At 45.0% G+C, this 15,584-nt stretch overlaps 1 protein-coding gene across 7 annotated transcripts in view; it reads right to left on the bottom strand.

Annotated features, from left to right (window-relative positions):
• STS (steroid sulfatase) overlaps positions 1-15,584 on the bottom strand; it is a 548,358-nt gene that overhangs the window by 491,959 nt on the left and 40,815 nt on the right. The gene's annotated exons all lie outside the window — the stretch shown is intronic.

Here is a 15,584-nt window from a genome sequence, read left to right as displayed (position 1 = left end):
TGTTAGCAAGAAAACTGTTTAGTGCAATTCCTGATCACTTGCATCAAAAGAGAAGAACTGTTTTATGTGTATGTAAAGAAGGAAGTATTCTGGTGATCTCAGATGGATTATCTTCAGGATCACTGGAAGACTTATCTATTTAAAACAACTCACTCCTAGGGCAAGTCCAATGCAAGCATGACCTAAAATCCCCCCTATGGATAGCAAACTCTCAGTGAGATAAAGTCTGACAGACCTCGTCTAGCTTGAGACCTAATTCTCTCAGAGTATTTACAACTGCACGCCCTTCTCAACTGAAATCTTCCATTAAGTCAGCCATTATGTGAGTCTAGCTTTATCACAGCCCACACTGCATTTCTTTACTGATGCAGTCCTGAGAGGTTCTGACGGGTCCCAGGATGAGCAGACGGAGACAGGAACACACAGACAACAATTTGGTACATGGATCTGCGTGGGGGAGGCCCCAGAAGGAAGGGGAGGAAAGAGGACATGGCAGGTGTTTGGATTCCATCCCAGCCTGGCTTTTAGACTTGGAGACATGCCTTCTATCCATCTGGGGCAGGGAAAGGCCGCTCCAGCCCTGAGATGGATGGAAGGAAGGAAGGAAGGATGGATGGATGGATGGATGGAGGGAAGAAAGAAAGAAAAGCAAGCAAGCCAGTGTGAATTGAGTCCAAGAGCAGTCCAGCCTTCTCCCTGAACCCCACCAGCAGCCATCTCATTGCCTATTGGGAATCTCAGCAAACGAGGGGTGGCTCAGGATATAAGAATATACTATGGATATAAGAAAGAGAAGGAGGGTTGTTTGCATGCAGGACAACGTTCTACAGGGGATGAGGTCCAAATGATAGAGGCCAGAAAAACTGGGGAAGGACAGGCAGAATTCCTAGATGGCCAGCAATATTCCTGCCACCCTGGTATGCGTGCTCTATAATCCCACCCCTGTGAGGGGAGGACAGGACCTGTGAATACGACGGATGTCATTCCTGAAATTAGATGACTCACCTGTTGACTTTCAGTTCATTCAAAAGGGAGACTGTCTTGGGTGGGCCTGACCCAATCAGGTGATCCCTTGAAAGGGTCCTGAGCCCTTTGGGAAGCCAGATATGCTCCAACTGGCCCAGAGAAAGCAATAAAGAGCTCTGACATGAACTGCCTATGGAGGCTAGTGCCGCCCAGGAGGCATGGGTGACCTCTAGGAGCTGAATGTGGCCCAGGGCCTACAGGCGGCAAGGACACTTGGACTCAGTTCAGACCCCAACAGCAAGGAATTGAATCCTGCCAACACCCACTGAAGCTGGACAAGGATCCTGAGCCTCCGATGAGAAGGGTGTCTGGCTGACACCTTAATGTGACAGCCTGAGCAGAGGATCCATCTATCCCAGGCCTGGACTCATGACCCACAGACACGGGGAGATAGTATAGGGGTGTTGTTTGAAGCTACTGGTTATTACGAAACGAGAAACAAATACAATGGGTATCAATGTTAAAGCAAATGTGCTCCTCCTATCCAAACCTAGAGAGATCTCAGGCTCAGGATATTTGGATTATAAATGCATATACGTAACCCACTTACGAAAAAAGAAAATCTGTGCCCTTCATCTTTGCATCCAATTTTTTTCTGTATTCTATCTCCAAATACAAACAGATAGTCCTGCACCTCTGATGGTGTGCTCGTCCCCATAAACCCACTACAAGTTGAAAATATCGGGATGTCAAAAATGCATTGAATCCACCTACCCTACGGAGCATCGCAGCTTAGCAGAGCCTGCCTTAGACATACTCCGACGCTTCCATTAGCCTACAGTTGGGCTAAATCATCTCACACAGGCTTTTATCGTAAAGTGTTGACTATGTCATCTCCCGAGTCCTGAAAGTGACAGATGGCTGTCTGGGGCCAGAATGGCTGTCAGGGTGTGGGTTCTCACTCCCCGCCCCCCCCTCCCCCCCCGGGATGGTGTGACCGACTGGGAGCTGTCGCTGCCCAGCATCACCAGACAGGATGGGACTGCATGAATCTCGTCTGGGAAAAGATCCAAATTCAAAATCCCAAGTAGAGTTTGCACTGACTGCTTTCACACCATTGTAAGATGAAAAGTGGAAAGACCCTAATTCGAACGGTCACAAGTAGGGGACCATCTGCATGGAGCTGCAATGCTATGTACAGAGCCCCCCAGGCTTAGCACAGCCCCGGGCATCCAATCAAGGCCCAGGAGTCACTGTCCGGATGGACCAACCTCAGAGCCGAAGGAATAAAGAGAAGTGGGGCAGGGCGGGCAGAAGACCCGACCCCTAAAGATGTCCACGTCCTAATCCTCAGAACCTGTGACTATCTTACTTTAGGAAGCAAAACAGACTCTGCAGGGTGTTTAAGTTAAAGACCCTGAGATGGGCAAAGAATCCTGGCTTATCCCGATGGGCCCAATGTCATCACAAAGGGTCTTCTAAAAGGCTGATGGGGAGACACTGGATGATGGTCATTCCACTGGCCGTGAAGACAAAGGAAGGGGTCAGGAGCCAAGGAACGCAGGTGCCTCTGGATGCGGCACATGGCACGGCAACAGATTCTGCCCCAGAGCCTCCCGGAGGGACTGGCCTTGTGGACACCCTGATTCCAGCATGCTGACACCCACTGTGGACTTCTAACCACCAGAAGTGCTTGATAATGAATTTCTGTTGTGTTAAGCCCCCAGCTTTGCAGCAATTTGTTAGACCAGCCCTAGAAAGTTAATACAGAAGAGAAGGGAAGAATCCAAGGAAGCAGAGAGGGTAGGGAGGACATGAGGAAAGAAAGAAAGCAACTGAGGGAGGAGAAGGAGGGCAGGAGGTGAAGACAGTGATTGTCAGGAATTTCCAGGTCTAGAAGTATAGGAAATACGTCTGTCTGTCTGTCGAAAACAATAATCCTTTGCCCAAGACACCTCCCTGCACTACTGTTTTGTATCTATCTCTGAATCTATAATTGTTTTCAAATACAATGTTACAAGATGGAAATTATACAATGGAACACATAGCATGTTGTCATTTCTATATATTATCCCTAAGAATTTCTGCAAGGACACACATACACACCCAATTACAGGAGTTTGTATGGCTGATGCAATTATGGTGGGGTTTTTTTTTTTTTTTTTAGGCTTTTCTGATTTTAGATTTTTTTTAACAGTAAACATGTCCTTTTTTTTTTTTTTTAAAGATTTATTTACTTATTTGAGAGAGCACAAGCAAAAGGGGCAGAGGGAGAGGGAGAGAGAATCTCAAGCAGACTCTGTGCTGAGCCCACAGCTCGATCCCACAACCCTGAATCACGACCTGAGCCAAAACCAACAGGAGGATGGGTAACCAAGCGCACCACCCGGGTGTCCCAAACATGTCCTACTTTTATTACGACAATGAAAACAAACACACTTAATAAAGTACAAAGGCGTGAAGAATCAGGAAAACTCAGCACGCCATGGAGGGAAACAGCTAAATGCCCACGTCATGGAGGGAAATAGCTAAATGCCCACGTTCTGTTTATGCATATTTACACCCTCTTGTAAGCACAGTAGGACAGGAGCTCCCTCCCATCCCGGATTGTGGAGCCAACAGCCAGCTTTACTGTAACACAGAAGTGGGGACTTCAAACTCTGTGTTTGCTCCAACAGCATCATCCTCACGGCTGCATTTCTCATTGTCCTACCAACTTTGAGAGGCCAGGAGACCATTCTCCTTATGCTCCCCCAGACAATCAACTCAGCTCCTGGGATGGGGTGGGACTTAAGAAATATCTGTCATGCACTGATTTGTGCAAAGGTCATGATTTTTAACAGGTACGTGTAACCCCGGACCTGCCCCAAGTTATCACATAAATGATTCTTTCCCAAGTTAGAAAATAATTCTTCTCTTATAAGCAAGTTCACTTGTACATACGGATCCTTCTTCTGCTAAAGCTCCAACTGGGAACACAACGTTGAAATAGCTCAAGCTCTAAATTTTCCTGTCAAGCACTACATCTGTGCTATATGGTGAAACCTTAAATTAGGGTTTGTTTTTTCACCATTATCCACAAGACCCTTTTCTCACATCATTCAGCAAAATTAAAATTTTAAAATTAGTATTTACGAATTCAAGCAATAGGGAAACTGTAAATTCAGTCCTTCCTCTGCCTGAAAGTGTAAGGAGAGACTTTCTTGACTGAATCGCTAAAGATAACCAATATTGTGCAACCCTCCACTTGTGAGAACTGCCCTACTCTCTACGGTTTCCATACATCCTGGAAATGCTTGAAGACAATGCGAACACAATTCACGTGTGGAGTGCAAAGTGGGAGATGAAAACAGTATGCTAGTTGTTTCCTGAATAAAAACGTCATGTCCTGAGCAATGCAGAAAAATCAATCAGCGCCTCTTAAAAACGTGTTTCCTCTACAGGACGGGACAGGTGTAATTTTTAATAAAATTTGTAAGCTCTCAAAATGGATTACAGGAAAAGAATATCAATTTGCTTGCCAAACCTAAACGAGTAAATTATTTTCTCTGATAGCCATGGGGTCTGTGTGATCTATCAAATAATAAGTAAAGTCACAACACAATTTTTCAGCATAACCTGGGTTAGCACTTCCTTCAACGTAGGATATAGTTTTATTGAACATGGAGACACCCATGCCTTTTCTTTAATGCTTCTGGATTAAGCTATTATTATTTTATTATCATTATGAAAAAGCTTTAATTATTGATAAATGGGACAGGATTTTTTTTTTTTTTTTTTTTTTAGAAAGAGAGGGTTGGGGGAGTGGAAGGGGCAGAGGGAGAGGGAAAGAGAGAATCTTCAGCAGGGTCCACGCTCATCATGGAGCCTGATGCGAGGCTGGACGTGGGGCTCCATCCCACAATCCTGAGCTGAAACCAAGCGTCAGATGCTTAACCGACTGAGCCACCCAGGCTCAAAAATTAATAAATGGGACAAGGTCTTTTAATCAAAGTAGGAGGACAAAACATTTGAAATGCCCATCATGTAGGTCAGAAATGAGTATCAGCCCTGTCGTATGGCCCAAACAGATACCATAGATGAAAACTGGTAAAATGTGAAGCTTGGAGCCAGGGTAAGCTGGTTCCAGCCTCAGTTTTAATGCATTTCCTGTGTGGCTCTCTGGAAATTTCCTAACCATTTTGAGGCTCAACTTTCTCACTGTCAAATATTGTTGTTGTACCGATGGGGCGGCAGCCAATGAGAGTTTTTAGGGTAAGGTGGCACATGCATCGTCATCAATGGCCTCTACATACCAGTTAAAACTGCAGTAAGGAAATGTTAAGTGTCTACTAACCCAGGTAGATGAAGGCAGACGGAAAGAAGGCAAGAGCAGATGGGTTCCTGGAGCGTGGCAAGCGGACGCTGGAAGGGTCTCTGAGTAAGGAACCAGGAGGGCGTGAAACCCGAGCGCCCGAAGAGGCGGCCGTGGTACTGAAACGGGGTGGGCCACCCTGCCCCACACGGCCAGGGGCCTCCTCCTGCCGGTCCTGATTCTCTGCGTTCCTTTCTGCAGAGGGTGGGCGTTCCCAGACAACAGCTATTGATAGCTGCAGGTCATGGATGTCAAGGCCAGGTCTCTGACAAGCAAGACCTATGTAAGCATCCCAATTAGCACACATATTCCCTTCAGCTTTGCACAACCTCCCTGTTCTCTATAAACACAGGCAAAGGACCACAATACAGTTGCAAAGGGTCTCTAACATGAGGGTCAGAGACAAAAGGACCAAAAAAAAAAAATTCTTAAAATCATCAACCAACCAATCCATCAATCAATAAGAAGACAAATAAAAGATGCTTTGAAAAAAGCACATTTAGAGAACAAAACACAAGTTTTGGAAATGCAGCATATGACAGACGAAATAATTCAGCCGGGAACAGTAAGTTGAGGGTATCTCAAAGGAAGATGGAACAAAACATCGAGGTGATTGGTAACAGGGGACAAGATAGGAAACCAGGACATCCTAAGAGGGATCCAACCAGCGGAAAAAAGAAAGAGAAAGCACGTACAGGGATAAAGTACCAAAGCAGTAACACAAGACAGAGTCTCAGACATTAGAAGATGTGAATGTCCATATTGAACTGATGACCACGTGTCCAAAATCCTGAGTGAAGATAGACCCAGAGGAAAAGCCCGTTATCGTCGAATCTTAGGACACAGAGGGCAAAGGAAAGGTCATACGGGCATGCGAAGGGGGGATGCGTGACATCCAGAAACAGAAAGACTCAGAGTGGCTTTGGTGTTTCAACAGCCATACTGAATGGTATCAGATAATGGTCCCCAAATTCAAAGGCAAAATGATTTCCAACCAGGAGTTGCACACCGACCAAACCACGGGGGCCCCAGATGTGTGGGCCCAGGAACAGAGCCCGTGCGCACAACCAGCACCGAGTGTTTGCAACTCAGGCAGCTGGGCTCTACTTCCAAGGAACCTGCCACTTGGCGTAGGGCGAGAGCATTCACTCCCAATTGCCCGCCCTTCTGAATGTTACACTCTCTTCACCGACATCCCCAAACAACAACTGGGTAGAAATGTCACATTTATCTTGGGGGGGGACAGCAAAACATGATTAATAATAATCGCAACAATTAAATCCCCATTCCTTCTCTCTTTTACTGTGAAATTGGGATGCTGGTGCTGAGGCAGCGAAAAATCACTCTTTACGCCCAGCGTAATTCAACTGGACGGAAGCTACCTCCCAGAGCACAGAATTCACCCGTCTTCACTGGGCGAGCCTGCAGGATCACATACTAGCTCAAGACTCTGTTTTATGGGAAAGGGACCCCAAATAGGGTCTTTCTCTTTTCTCTTTCCATGAGGTCTGGGCACCAGACATGTCCAAGCCCAATAGTGTTATCTGCAACAAGACGCACCAGAAACTGCCCTCGAGAAGAATCTGGGGTGGGAAACACTGTGAGCAGCCACAAAGCGGTTCAAAGGAAACAGGCCATTATTATCCATCGGGTTAGAATGGAGACAGATATCATAAGCCCTTGGCTAAGAAAAAAGCAGGAGGGAAGGCAGGGTGGGCGGGAAGACAGGAACAAGCAACATCCTCACTAAAAAAATGTCAAATGAACAAGAAACCAACTATAAAACTAACAGAAACATGAAAAATACCCAGTCTCATCAGGAATCGAAAATTAAGATGAACACACAAGGAAAATGCTGCTTGCAACTTACCAAATTTGGTAAATATTAGGTGTGCTAACACTGTCTCTTGCAAAAGAGGAGGTGTCATGGGGACTCTTGCTCACTGGTCGTGCAAATGCAAACTCGGACAGACTTTCGGGAGCACGTTGGACAATCACGTATCTCAACAGTTTCAAAGTCTTGGACCAGCATTTCCGTTTCTAGGAAATTATCTTTTTTTTTTTTTTTAAAACTAGAGAGAGACAGAGATAGTGAGAAAGAGCACAAGTGGGGAGGAGAGGGAGAAGTAGGCTCCCAGCTGAGCAGGGAGCCCGATGCGGGGCTCAATCCCAGGACCCTGGGATCACGACCTGAACCGAAGGCAGACGCTTAACTGACTGAGCCACCCAAGCGTCCCTCTAGGAATTTATCCCATGAAAATACCAAGGGATACACACATGCCACTTATCAACTCATTCCCACCAACATTAGAAATCTGTGAACCTACAAGCATTGGGGAAAGGTAAATAAATTACATAATAAAATATTATGCAGCCCTGAAAATTCTTGAGTTTTGAAGACTATTTTTGTCATGCAAAAATGTTCGCAGTGTAATTTTCGTGTGGAAAAGGCAGAACCTGATATTAAGACAGCATGATCACAAATTAAAAAAAAAACAAAAACGATTCACATCTCTTCATGGATATGTATGTGTTAGAGGTGTATCTGTGTGTAGAGATACATGTACGTAATTGGAAGGAAAGAGGACATAATTTCATTAATAATCAGTTTTGAAGGCGTGGGATGACCAGACGTTTTGACATGGTTTTCAAATAAATTCTTGCATTTATCAAATATTCCACTTATTTTTATAGTCAGAAAAAGAAAGGCCTACCGAGTACAACTTAATCATATTGCCTTTGTGCCGAAGGATAAAATGTCACAATTAAATTTACAAAACTGCTCAAATACGATGATTTGCACTAATGAGAATAAAAAGACAATGAACCTGTGCATGCAGTTGGCCTGAAGAGACCGTAATTGAGATGACTTCAGTGTGATGAGTTCTGATTTTTAAATCATGATGTTCCGTCAAAAGCTGTGCAGCTGGTCCTTGTCATGCAATCGTTAAAAAAAAAAGATTCTCTTTTTAGAGAAATCTTTTTAAGTGCTTATTCTTTTAGCACAAGCACATGGTAAATGCTTAATAAATACTCATTACTAGAGAATTGAATTAACACAGATTTCTCATCTCTGGAGTTTTTCCCTCGTGGAAGAAGGCTCTGATTATAACAGCGAAGCATCTCAAGAAGCTAAAGGTCTAAAACCATGGGTCTAAATCCTTGTATCTGAAGCTTTGCAGATTCCTTTCTTTGTTGCAATTTTTTCGTTATGTTTAGCTGGAAAAAAAAAAAAAAAGAAAACCACTACCAAAGTGTGTGAAGAGGAGAGGGAAAGAGATCAAAGGCACAGACAAAACTGCTTCAGATCGGGGTGGGGACACTGTGGATTTGAACGGGGGACGTTAAGAACACGACACCAGTGGTCATGACTTCATGGGGTCCGTCCTTGCCCGCAACACCACAAGCCCAGAGTGCGGGGAGGGCTCAAGTTCATGTCTCAAAACTGTTCTCATATTACATCGTGGGTGGGTCCACGGCCCTGCCGCCCATATAGTGGGTCGGGAAGCTCTAAATCAGTGTCCCAAGATCAGAGTGCCAAACCTCCAGGGCAGCGCCCTTGAGCAGCAGGGGACCCCCACAAACACACACAGAAGCCACGGAGGGCCAGCACCTCACGGGGAGATTGCTCCCTAGAAGAATGCACTGGAAGAATGGCACGGATGGAGGGGATAGAAGGACATCGTCCCGCAGCACAACCGGAATGCAGACCGGATGCAAAGTGACATCCTTCCCAGTACGTGAAGGGGCTGATGTCTACCGTCTGCAGTTACAGTAATGACTCACTGCACCTTAACTCTGCCCCGAAACGTCTCCGGATATGTGCGTGAGAGAGAAAGAGAGAGCGTGAGGGTGTCAATCCCATCGATGAGGCAGGGAAAGCTGAAACATGTCTTCTTCCACATCACATACGCCATAAGCTGATTCAAGATAAGAAAGTCTAGAGTTCCTACATACAACCTCGACATTTCCTGCTAGTCTGACAAAAAGTTCTCTTAAGGGAATGACCTCATACCTCCTGCACGCTTTTCAATATTATGAAGAACACAGATCACAAAAAATGTCACTTAAATACCATTGTCAAATGATTCACAAGAAAACAGGACTGTGGGGACTAATTCAGTTTTTGACATTCCTAATGAAGATGACCTAGAATGATATTTCAAATAAACTAAAGACCAGTATTATCAGAAAAAATAAAAAAGTTCACAAAGTTCTCTGATACTTGAAATGTGAAATAAATCTGAATTGAAAAATCAAAAGTGCTTTTAGCTATCAGTATTATGTTCAGAATTATTTTATTATTATTATTTTTTTATGTTCAGCATTATTAAATGTGCTTAACACACTCCTCTCTGCACCAGGATAGTAATGTCTCCAAAAGCTAAGGATGTGGTGAGGCCATTTCCCATTTTGAGCAAAGAGAAATGTCCCTTAGAGGCAAATGTATTCTGGAGTCCATGTTTTTTCTTTCCCCCTCAGAAGAACGAGTCTGATGCTTATTTTTCAAAGCAAAGAACGTACGAAAGTAATCAAGGAAATCACATCTGAGCCACTATTGTAAATATATAAATATACATGAACCGTGCACTTCATCAACCCCCAACCCGAATGAGAGATCTTGAAATACATCAACCTGACAGACAACTGAAATCAGCTCGCTCCCCATTCATGCTGTAGGAAACGTTACATAATTAAACATACTCCGCAAATCCCCTCAGGCGCTGGAAACAGACTGTAAACATCTAAGGACCCCCCCACAGACTAAAGTATGGTTATAAAAACGTAGAACTCAGGGGATGCCTGGGTGGATCAGTCGGTGAAGAGTCTGCCTTCAGCTCCGGTCATGGTCCCGGGGTCCTGGGATCGAGCCCCGCATCGGGCTCCCTGCTCAGCGGGGACCCTGCTTCTCTCTCTTCCTCTATCTATCTCTCTTTCTCAAATAAATAAGTAAAAATGTTTTACAAAATTTTTAAAAAATGTAGAATTCAAAGAAAGAACGCACATCTTAAATTACAAAAGAAGGATATTAGGAAAACATGATATTCGATGGTAAATTTCCATCTTGTCGTCAAATCCAGAGTTGATTTTAATAAAATACAGATATAAAGCAGCACAGGAGTATAGTATAGATTTAATAAAGAGATCTAAAGTATCACCGCAGAACAGGTTTCCATAGTATTATGCTAACCACTCATCATCAACTGATTATTGTTTTAAAATTAGAAGGCTGCGCTTGTAGCTACATTATAAAATCAATCTAATTACAGGCATTTTATTACTGTCTCCTGACATCTTATACGAATATGAAGGTGTGGTATGGATTATTTCCTGACTTCAAATAATCTCGTATTTCATACCTGGAACTACATGGTCGTTGACTATCTTTGTACAGAACTCACTCTTTAAATGAAAAGTTTACTAATAGAAGCTTTTTAAAGGAAAAAGAATCCTAATCCGTACAACACCCCACACGTAGTGTAGATGAAGGGACTGTCTTTCTTCTTCAATATTGTCAGCTACACGACGAAAGCACGTGCGGTGGAATGTGGTAGAAAATTCAGGGACCTGATTTTAATATGTTGTTTCTGTGTATAAAGAAAAAAGAAAAGCATGTGCTTCTTCCAGGAATGAGATGCTTTGTCTCCTGTAAGGAACCCGCACAGGTTAATTGGAGATCATCTTTAACGAGGGCCAGCCTCCCTCATATTTGGCGAAGACACAGCTCGAGGCACCCCAGAGTTAAAGACCGTTCTCTACACTGGGGTACGTGAGAGTCCAAATTGTATCAGAAAGGTGATTTTTTTTTCTTTTTTGCAAATAACCTTATTTGACTAAAATCCAAGGAAGGTAATTTACCATTAATAAAACATTGGAAGCATCTTTTTTCATTCATGCGTTCAGCACTCATTTATTACACAGCTACAAGGCTCTCTGTGCTGTTGGAACATCGTAGGGAGCACTGTGTGTTTCCTGCTCCCAGAGAGCATGCAGTGGGTCTGCAAAGACAGAGGTGACTCAAAGCATCAGGACTGGACCGATGATCCCATCCGCGACAGAATAACACTCCACACGGGGCACGAGTGTCGGGAGCGGGGAGAGGGCCTCACCTAGCTGGAGGCCTCGAGCCAGGAGAAGTCTGCTGGTGGGGGAGCCCCCCGGGGGGGGGGGTGGTGGAAGAGCGCCTGGCCAGTGGGACAGCTTTATAATGCAATGTGTCTGCAGGGGCAGAGACTGCAAAGGGGCCACGGTTGGGAGGAGTCCCACAGTGGAGCTCCTCCCAGCCCTGGTTCCAGAATTCCATCTCCTTTCCAACGGGGAGCCACTGGAGAGCCCCAACGGGGCCAGACGGAGCATCACGCCTGGGTTTTGAGAAAATGCGGTCTGGCTGCTGGTAGATGAACATAGTCCATTAGGTCCCTGATGTGTTGCACACACGTCCCTGGAGGACAGCTCAGCCCAAGGCGTGCTTGGACGCGGCAGTATGGATGGACAGATGTATGGGTGGACAGACAAGGGGCCCATGGGAACAATGCAAACAGTGGCTGATCTTTCTGCATGAGAACCCTCCGCGTCTAAACGTCCTGTCTTCCAGCGTAACGCATGTGTCTCTGCTGTTGTTCAGTCCCCATGGCTGGACGGTCTTGCTGCTCACCGAACCGTGGCTAAGACCCAGCTGAGACCACGGGTAGACCCACCTCATCTTTATCTCAACCATCACAAACACGGGTCAGCATCCGTGGTCCTCAGTTATAAAACAGGACAGACAGACAAATCAGGAGTAGCCACTGAGTTTACTCATAGCATCTTCCACCCACAGGAAAGTCCAACATACATGAAACACAGAGTTGCTTTGCTAGACCTGGGTGGGACCAACTTGGACCACGCCCCCCAGGCCTGACGAGGCTCCCAGAGGAGCCTTCCTTACGCTTCCAACGGGAACAGTGCGCCACGCACGGCCTATGGGGCCCAGCGTCCTACATGTTTTCAGTAGAATGGATGTCACGGTCGCAAACTAAGTGCTTGGCTCGAGTGTGACTCTAGATGCCTTCCTAAAATGGAATGCTTTATTCCTTACGTATTATGACCTGCATTTTTTTTTTTAAATGGACAATAAAATTATTGCTCTAAATTCTGAAGCCAGACTGTGCCTGTCAAAAGCAGCAAGACAGGCTTTGATATTCCTGCTCTGATGCAAACACCCACAGACCCAGAGCACCTGAGCTAAGCCTGCTTCGGCAAACCACGCAAACACAAATGCACAGTGGGAGGTCTATACCACACCACTGTTGGTATGCATCCTGAGTCAGCTCCCGTGACGGTATTCCACCGTGATCAAGCTCTCCTGGGGACCCTCTCCGGGAAAAGGAAGCAGGAGTTGGGTAAGTTTGCAAGGTGGCCCAGGAATTACCAACAACACGTTGTGAATGCACCTCTTGACAAGAACCCACTAAGCGCTCAATACCACGTAATCAAGCCACATGGAAAAGCGAGATGACGGGGCCCACGGTTATTCTGCAAACATCACCCAACAAAGGACAATAACACCCCGTACGTATTTTGCCCAATACTTATTTTTGCAAACTTCCAAACTCGCGAAACGGTTGAAAAGAAAAGCGAACTCAAGTATAGTCCTTCACTGAGGTTTACGGATTGCTTACATTTTGCAATGGTTGCTTGCTTTCTGTCTCTCCACACGTATACACATGCATATACACACCTATATGTCCATGCATACCTTTTTTCTGTATCAGAAGAAAGGATGAGAAATGTATTTGTATTTGTGTATCATGATGTTTCATGGATACCTGCAGAGATCAGAAGCGTGACCCTCTAAAGAGCTGGGTGTGGGTCTCCCAGAATAAGGACATTCCCTCCATAACCACGACTCCTTAATACCAACCGTGCAGACAAACAATGCAGTATCAGTCAACTCACCGTCCACACAGCCCCCAAATAACTCTGCCTCCGGGTTCCTTTTTCCCCCGTTCCACATTCGGGGACCGCTGTTCTGTCCCTTCATTTTTCTAAATCTGGAATAGTCCCTGACCTTCTTTTCCATCCCATGACCTGACTATTTTGGAAGAATCCAGGTCAACTGTCTCTTACAATGTGCTACATTCTGGATTCGCCGATTCATTTCCTCGTGAACAGATTCCAGTGGAAGGCTTTCGGCAGGGACATTACACTCATGATTTCATATTCTTGTCACCTCCCATCAGGACGCACGTGACACCAAGGTGCCCCACTGTCAATGACATCCCTCGGTCAACGATACTATCTGCAGACTGCTTTATTTTCTCTCACCATGTATCTGATCATGAGCCTCCTCTCATTCACTTTCTCAGACGCACACAAAACAGTTAACCATAATTTTCCTGGTTGGCATGATCTTGACCCCCAAATGTGCTTATTATCATGGGTATTTGCTGCCACAAAATATCCTTACTAAGGATTTACAGTCTCCTGGAAACATCTTTTCATTGCCACCAAAAGATTAAAAAATTACTCTGCTAGTATATATTTAAGCAAAGTAAATCAAGAGACCGCGGGCACGCCTTGCCAAATAACATGAAGTCTCATAAAAAGGAAATTTTTGTTTGTTTGTTTCATAAGAAAACTTTAATTGCACTAAGCTTTTTTTTTTTGGAGGGGGAAAAAAGAGAAATATCAGAGATAAAAGTATTTTCTTGATTATCACCAATCCACTTAAGGAGAGGGGGAAAGTGTAATACGCTGTATTCAAGAACCCTGAATTTTAAATTGCAAGGTACATTCAAATATCCCATGAGGATGGCTTTATGTTGGTGAGATATAATGGATACTGTTATTAGATATTTAGGCACAGGTATTTTAGTCCCCACTGAAAGACTCCCACTGTGCATCAGAACATTAAGAAAGAATAATGAATGCTGTATTAGTTTATCATGAATTAACCATGAGCCTTTTCAGCTGCATACTTTTAATTAGCTACTGGGTCTGTCAATTTTTTTTCTCAGCTCTTCTAGCTGGGTCCAAAGAATGTCAATGTCCCCTCTAGACTAAAATCACACACACACACACACACACACACACACAGGATTCAAAATATTTCCCTGCAAAATGTACAGTTGTTTTCTAGAGGAATAGAAATAAAACTCTACTTAGCAGGTGCTTACGGCTTAGAAAGCTGTCAGAACTCAAAGCCAGTTCCTGCCCTAATGATAAGTTTAGAAAATAAATTATTCTTTAAACCCCCCCGAAAATTTGTTTCTGAGACAGAGAAAAGGAACGAACGAGTCTTTTAAGGAACAAATTACAGAAATCACAATAGAAAATGGATCTGTTAAGCTGCTAAGCATTAAGAATGAATACAAGCCAAGACTTTAAGCCTCCACAGACGTTTCCTCTAGTAGGAGAATCCTCTGCTGTGTGGTTTCAATTTAATAGGGAAAAAAAAAAAATCCTAAAAGGTCTTTCTCTTTTTGTTCTCTTTAATTCTTATTCTAACGCAGATCCCTGAAAGTAAAAGACCACTGAATATATTACAGGAAGAAAGAGAAGATTAGGCGAGCAAGCAGGCTTTATGCAGCTCTGCACTGCTGAGGTTCGGGGCTGGGTGGATCTCTGCGGGGGGACTGGGCTGTGCAGGGTGCTCAGCAGCACCCCTAGCCTCCACCCACCGGATGCCAGCAGCCAAGCTCCCCCAAAGTCATGAGACCAAAAATGCCTCCATACTGGCCAGAGTCCCATCCCCGAGGGCAAAATCGCCCTGATGGAGAACTGCCTGCCTGCCATCGGCAATGTAAGCATCCAGGCTGGAGTTTTAGAGATCCTTAAATCTCCCTGCCTGCCACTCTCCCTCCAGGGCCTATCGCCGTGGGTGCCAGGAGCATCCTGGTAATCAGCATCATTGTCCCCCCAACATCATCCTTCACCTTTCAGTCACACTAGGAACCTGTCCTTTGCACCCCTGTTTTACAAGAGGGAATGTGGACACCGAGAGCTTAATCCGCTTCCTGAGGACATGAGGTCAGCGGGCGGAGAGCTGAGATCCATATCCCAGTATCTCTGAGCCCATGACATGGTTCCGTCTTCTGGAGCCTTCCCCACCGACGGGAACCCGTATCTTCTCTGAAAGCATCTCTGTCCCATTTCTCTGAGCCCGCTGACACAGGGGACGGTGACCTGCTCTGAACACCCAACAGTGCCCACCTTGACATCTTGATGGCAGAAGAAGCTGCCCTGTCCCTCCTCACTCACCTCCACCAGGGGAGGAGCTCCT

Source organism: Phoca vitulina, unplaced genomic scaffold, assembly GCF_004348235.1.
Source record: "Phoca vitulina isolate PV1807 unplaced genomic scaffold, GSC_HSeal_1.0 scaffold60, whole genome shotgun sequence".
Classification (NCBI taxonomy): Eukaryota; Metazoa; Chordata; class Mammalia; order Carnivora; family Phocidae; genus Phoca; species Phoca vitulina.
Note: the sequence above shows the minus strand (reverse complement) of the source record. Positions and strands in the feature narration are given on the sequence as shown.